General features: G+C 39.4%; 1 pseudogene; it reads left to right on the forward strand.

The window, feature by feature from the left end:
• Positions 1-5,608: 5,608 nt before the first annotated feature.
• On the forward strand, positions 5,609-6,546 carry LOC125079042 (olfactory receptor 52J3-like; annotated as a pseudogene).
• The last annotated feature ends 643 nt before the right edge of the window (positions 6,547-7,189 follow it).

Genomic DNA, 7,189 nt, shown 5'->3' on the forward strand with positions numbered 1-7,189 from the left:
ATGTGAGAAACTCTTGGGGTGCCTGGGTGGCTCATTTGGTGCCTGGGTGGCTCATTTGGTTAAGCATCTGTCTTTGCCTCACTTCATGATCTCAGAGTTCTGGGATCAAGCCACAAATCGGGCTTCCTGCTCAGTGGGGAGTCTGCTTCTCTCCCTCCTTCTGCCCCTCCCCTGCTGCCTGTTTTATCTTTCTTGTGATCTCTCAAATAAATGAAATTAAACAAAAAATAAAGATGAGAGAAACCCTTGACTAGCTGCTATAGACAATGTGTCTCCCTCCAAATTCATATTCTGAAATCTAATCCCCAGTGTGATGGTATCTGGAGGCAGGACCTCTCAGAGGGGATAAGGTCATGAAGATGGAGCTTAATTATGGAACAGAGTGGAATTAATATCCTTTTGGAAGATACCCCAAAGGGCTCCCTCCTCCCTTCTGTCATGTGAGGACATAGCAACCATCTGGGAACCAGGAAGCTTCTCACCACAGACTGAATCTGCCTGCACCTTGATCTTGGACTTCAAGTTTCTGCTGTATACAGGCCACCCAATCTATGGTATTCTGTTACAACAACCCAAATGGGCTGACATCAGCCTTTGCCAGCCTTGAAGACTGAAGGAGGCACATGGTCAAGGAATGTGGGCATTCTCTGGAAGCTGGACAAGTCAAGACAAAGGATTCACCTCTAAAGCTTCCAGAAAAGAAAGCTACCCTGCTGACATCCTGATTTTAGTGATAGGTTTTGAATTTCTAATCTATAGAAATTTATAATTTTAAAGTAATAAATCTGTGTTGTTTTAAGCCACTAAACTTGTGATAATTTATTATGGCAGCAGGAGGAAACAAATCCAACCAACTTCAGATCTGAAAGGAGGATGTAGATGACACACTGTAGCATCCAGAGTAGGAGTTTTGTGTGGCAGAGACACTACTATGAAACTCCACCTAATTCTTTAGGAATTTGCCTCTTGGTTCTTTTTTGCCTCTGGCTTTTCTGAAAACCTCAAGACAGAAACTTTCACATCCCTTTCCTGTCTTTGAAATCTAACTACCCCTTGTGTTTGCAAGTATATGCTAGACTGCTCACTCTTATCCTTTAATGACTCTTTCTATTGATTTTGAAGATCAATCGATCGATCTATCTATCACTTAGTTTTAACTTATGTATCACTTAGTTTTAACATCAGTTTTAATATATCTGAAGCTTTCTGGGGAATGACAGTAGTTATATATACTGCCATCTTGACAGCAGAAACTGTAACATTTTTTAAAAGCTTGGGAAACCAATTTTTTTTTTAAGATATCCTATTTGACAATGGGTCTGATCTGAGTGGAGTCATTTTTTCAGTTAATATTCATTTATGATAGCTTTCATCGTTAAATTGTGTATGGTCATTACTTAAAAATTTTAAACTCCATAAATTAGAATGAGAGGCAATAATATTGTCTGTATTCCAATGACCCCCAAACATTTTTACATTGTTTTGCTGTTTCAAAATATGTTGTTTTGGGGACACCTGGGTGGCTCAGTGGGTTAAGTCTCTGCCTTCGGCTCAGGTCATGATCTCAGGGTCCTGGGATCGAGCCCCACATGGGGCTCTCTGCTCAGCGGGGAGCCTGCTTCCCCCCTCTCTCTCTGCCTGCCTCTCTGCCTACTTGTGATCTCTCTCTCTCTCTCTCTCTCTGTCAAATAAATAAATAAAATATTAAAAAAAAGTTTGTCTAAAAAAATATGTTGTTTTGTATTTTGACTTGCTCATTGAAATTATATCACATATTATTTTATATAGTTCATGTACACCTATAAATGAAAGTGTATACATTATGTGTAGATTCCTTATGTAGTTTAATTTTAATGGAAGTATAATATCTTTGAGTGAATACAGTCTTCTGTTCATTTAAGTATTTATTTTTTTTTGCAGTAATTCAAAAATTTTTCTGCACAAGGCTCATTTGATAGTAGGTAACATGATTATTCAACATTTTCAATGATCCTCATTTCTTCATTTACAGCCATTTAAAAACTTTGGCCGTTTTCCATCAGCTGGTAGTAATCCTTTAGCATTTCTTATTGTGTCAGATGGCTGGCAAAGAAGTCTGTTAGTTTTTGTTTACCTCAAAATGTCTTTATAAGTAACTGAAGATGAAAAATAAAATTTGAGTATACATTTGTAGTTGAATTAGTATTCAAATACTTCCTATAATGAAATCCTAGGCTCACATATGTTCCCTGGTGAACTCTATTCTATGTGTAAAGAGTTATATCTATGTGTAAAGAATTAATATCTCATAGCAGTACAAACTCTTCCAAATCATATGAGTGGGAAATCCAGTATCTGAACTGAATCAGACCAACTCTAGGATAGGATATATTCACCACTTCTCTCTGTGGCTTCTGTGACATAGATAGGAAAAACTGTCAAGGAGAAAGATTGAGCAGATCAATTATGGACAAAGGACAGTGGGACCAAAAACTCACAGATGTCAATCCCCATAGTCAAGCATTCAATGAGCCTAGAGCACGTGGTCAGGTCCGTGCAGGGATATAGTGAGAAAATGGGTCTCCCGGGAACCCTGGGTAGCTCAGTGGGTTACGCCTCTGCCTTCGGCTCAGGTCATGATCTCAGTGTCTTGGGATCAAGCCCCGTATTGGGTTTTCTGCTCAGAAGGGACCCTGCTTCCCCCCAACCCCACCTCTCTGCCTGCCTCTGCCTACTTGTGATCTCTCTGTCAAATAAATAAATAAAATCTTTTTTTTTTTAAAGATTTTATTTATTTATTTGACAGACAGAGACCACAAGTAGGCATAGAGGCAGGAAGAGAGAGAGGAGGAAGCAGGCTCCCTGCCGAGCAGAGACCCTGATGTGGGGCTCGATCCCAGGACCCTGGGATCATGACCCGAGCCTAAGGCAGAGGCTTTAACCCATTGAGCCACCCAGGCGCCCCAAATAAATAAAATCTTAAAAAGGAAAGGAAATGGGTCTCCTAGGCCAGGTTATTATTATTATTATTATTATTATTAAAGATTTTATTTACTTATTTGACAGAGAGAGATCACTAGTACTCAGAGTGGCAGGCAGAGGGGCAGGCAGAGAGAGAGAGGGAAGCAGGCTCCCTGCCAAGAAGATGTGGGACTCGATCCCAGGACCCTGAGATCATGACCTGAGCTGAAGGCAGAGGCTTAACCCACTGAGCCACCCAGGTGCCCCAGGTTATTATTTTTTAATGTAGAATATGGATTAAATATCTTTTTTTAAATCTAAGAAACAACAATCCATAGAATTAGGTTGTAAAATATTACTTAGGGGGGGGATAGGATGTATCTATCTTTATATTAGATAGTAATGATAATATTTGTGTGTTTTTGCTCCACATTTGTAGTTTTTTCTCTATAAATTCCTATTCATGTCACTTTTTCTTAGGCTTCTCTTTAAGTCATAGTCAAGACTTTTGCTGGTAATCTCAGAGGATTCGGTCCCAGGGCACAATTTATACTAGAAAACTGAGCTCTAATTTTATGAGCAATTAAAACCTCAGTATAAAACGATTCTCCTTGAGCTGTTTAAAAAAAAAAAAAAAAGCACATAGAGCTGTGCAACTTGAGATTTTCCTTGTCTCTCTTCCTGTGGAGGAATTCATCATCAAAGATGGATTTTATACTAGAAAACTGAGTTCTAATTCTATAAGCAACTAAAACCTCAGTATAAAACGATTCTCCTTGAACTGTTTTGTTGTTGTTGTTGTTGTTTTGTTTGTGTTTAAGAAAAGCACACAAAACTGTGCTACTTGAGATTTTCCTTGTGTCTCTCTTCCTGTGGAGGAATGCATCATCAAAGATGAATGTGGTTTTGATTTCAGTATGTACTGTAGTCAAATGAAAGGGAGATGGTTCAAGGTGGCTGAGAAGAGCTACTGGCTTGTTATGATATGATATGATATGCATCATGTGGTCCAATTTCTGAATCTAATGGGGGAAGAAACTTGCAACATATTTTTTTTTCCTGAAAAATTTTTTTCATTGTAGTTTTTTTTTTTTCTGTTTTAAGTTTAACCTTGCAACTTTTAAATGGAGATTGGATGTCTTTAAAAATATCTAGATGATTCAAGGCATTTAAAAATGCACCTGAAGAATGATTATATAGTTGGTCGATAAAGTATCATTTCTGTTTCTGCTGTGGGTTATAGGGAATGAATGAGATGGACCTCCGAAGCATAGTGAAAACCTGAGGTGAGCAGTGCCATGTTATTGAGAGTTTATTTTCAGAGAGAAACCCAAGGCAGGCGTTTGGGGGTTAGAAGGCTTGTTCCTGGCTAGCATCCCACTACTGGACAGCGGCTGTTACTTGGAGTTTCAGTTCTTAAAAAAGCACAAATAAGGGAGGCATTGCAAAATACAGCTCTTCTATCTCCCCTCCACAAACATGCACACGTCTAATCTTAGAATGCATATAACATTATTTTTACCTTGTTATGCTTCCCAGAGAAATAGGAAGCTATATAAAGGATAAAAACTGGAGCCTGTGCTAATATTGCTGACCTCAAATCACTCTGTCTCGAGGTGGAGACCTAGAGAATGTCCGTTTATTTCATTATTTGAGCTTATGAGTGACTAGGTGCTTCATCATTTTGAAGGCATTGCAAAAGCCACCTTCTCTGTGCCCTTTAAACAACTACAGAGAGCAGTTCTGTACAGACTTTATTTTCCAGACAGTTTTGTGCTGCTCAAAATGCCATCCTCAGGTCCCTGCCCCCTGACGCCTTCTAGGAAGTCTTTTACCCACATTCCTAGTTCATCAGGCAGAAGGAGTGAATGCAGTACATGTTCATTCTGTAGCAGTCGTAAACTTGGCAGGTTTTCCCAGAGGAACTGATATGGCATGGAGAATAAATGAAGAAATCACCATTCCCTTAACACTCTATAATGCAATAGCTATGCAATGGGTTGGTCTTGGGAACATAGAGACATGAACAAAAATAAATATAAGGTTTATCATTATCTTTCTTTCTGGGATGTTTCAAGTATAGAGGTGTATGACCTAGTCTGTGCTTTTGATTGTGGCAATGTACTTCTGATATTCTGCTTATCTTTGATAGAATGTTTGGCCAGATGGTGGCATTTTCTCTATGTCAATAAGTGATGAATGAATCATTAGATAATTTCTGCATTTCCTAATTATGGAAGTATCTTGTACATCTGTGCCTGTCATGTTGCTTCTAGCTGGTCTGTCGCCTCTTGGATTATATCTGCATTTCCATGTGTGCATCCTTGATTTTTTGCATATCTCTTTTCAGACAGGAGCTTTACAAAAGGTATAGAGCATACAAATTGTTCCATATTTGATAGCACATTCTGTGTCTTATAATTTTGCCATTGGCTTGCTGATAAGCCTTGTAGGTTAAAAAAAGAGGATTGAATTATTTGAGAGTGGCCTATTTAAATGAGTATGGCTTGGCTTATAATAACAAAATACATTAACAAGCCCTTTCAAAGAGCAACCTTTTTCATTTTCACTATATATTGAAGGACAAAGCTAGTCATTATCACGATCACCTTCAAACTTTTTTCCCCTCTTTGTAGGAATGACATCTCCTTCTCTGTCATTTGGAAGGATGTTTTATCCCAATAGGAGTACTCTTCACCCAACCACATTCTTCCTTGTTGGAATTCCAGGTCTGGAAGGGGCTCATGCCTGGATCTCCCTGCCTTTCTGCTCAGTTTACCTTGTGGCTTTACTGGGCAATGCCACAATTCTGCTGGTCATCAAGATGGAGCAGAGCCTGCGGAAGGAGCCCATGTTCTACTTCCTGGCCCTTCTTTCAACTATCCACTTGGCCCTTTCCATAACCTCTGTGCCCCGCATTCTGGGTATCTTCTGGTTTGATGCTCATGAGATTAGCTTTGGGGCTTGTGTGACCCAGATGTTTTTGATCCATGCCTTCACTGGCATGGAGGCCAAGGTCCTGGTGGCCATGGCCTTTGACCGTTATGTGGCTATCTGTGCTCCACTCCACTATACGACCATTTTGACGTCCCGGGTGCTGGTGGGCATCAGCGTATGCATTGTGTTTCGTCCAGTTCTGTTTACACTTCCCATAGTCTATCTCATCTACCGCTGCCATTTTGTCAGGCTCGTGTAATAGCTCATTCCTACTGTGAGCACATGGGCATCGCAAAACTGTCCTGTGGAAACATCCGTATCAATGCCATCTATGGGCTCTTCGTGGTCTCTCTCTTTCTGCTGAACCTGGTCCTTATTTGCATCTCCTATGTCTACATTCTGCGAGCTGTCTTCCGCCTCCCATCACAGGATGCTCGGCTAAAAGCGCTCAGCATGTGTGGCTCTCACGTTGGGGTCATCTGTGTTTTCTATATCCCCTCAGTGTTCTCCTTCCTCACTCACCGATTTGGACACAACATACCACGCTACATTCACATTCTTGTTGCCAACCTCTATTTGGTTATCCCACCTTCGCTCAACCCCATCATTTATGGTGTAAGGACCAAACAGATTCGAGAGCGAGTGCTCTGTTTCTTTGCTAAAAAGTAGGTACTCTTACATTTGTTTACCGAGAGTTTTGACACAGCAAGGAAAATGTGGTTCTTTTCAGAGATTTTTCTCTGCCTAAATTTATTGCTGCTGTATTATATTTCAGAGCATTTGATCTTGTCCCATTGTTGATTCTATGATTTGAATAATCTTCAAAATATTTCAAGTTCTAAGACTAATTCTTTGGAAGGAAGAACTGTTTGTATTACTTCACTCTGTGTGAGAGTGAACAGTCCAAGAATTGACCCTTCCCATCATTAATTTGCAGTGCTTTTTTTTTCTCCCCCCATTTTAAATCTTACTTTTCTCTCCATTCAACAAAATAAGACAAGGAAACATACAACAAATACCTTTATTATCACAACATGGAATTAAAAACTATTATTACTGTGGCTTATTTATCTTGAATGTTAATCAAATACATGAGACATTGAATTTGAAATGACTTGTGAGTCTTATCCCACTCAGTTCCAGTTTTGTCTTATCCTCAGAGATGGGAATGACCATCTCCTTTTTGTCTTTCTTAGAATCTAAATTGATATTTTTAAATTCAATAATTTCTATAGGGTTTGGGATTAAAATTTTTAATTTCATGTAAATGGTAATGCAGTGTGAATCATTTCACAGAGAGTTGTTTCACTTA

This window comes from Lutra lutra, chromosome 10 (assembly GCF_902655055.1).
Source record: "Lutra lutra chromosome 10, mLutLut1.2, whole genome shotgun sequence".
Classification (NCBI taxonomy): domain Eukaryota; kingdom Metazoa; phylum Chordata; class Mammalia; order Carnivora; family Mustelidae; genus Lutra; species Lutra lutra.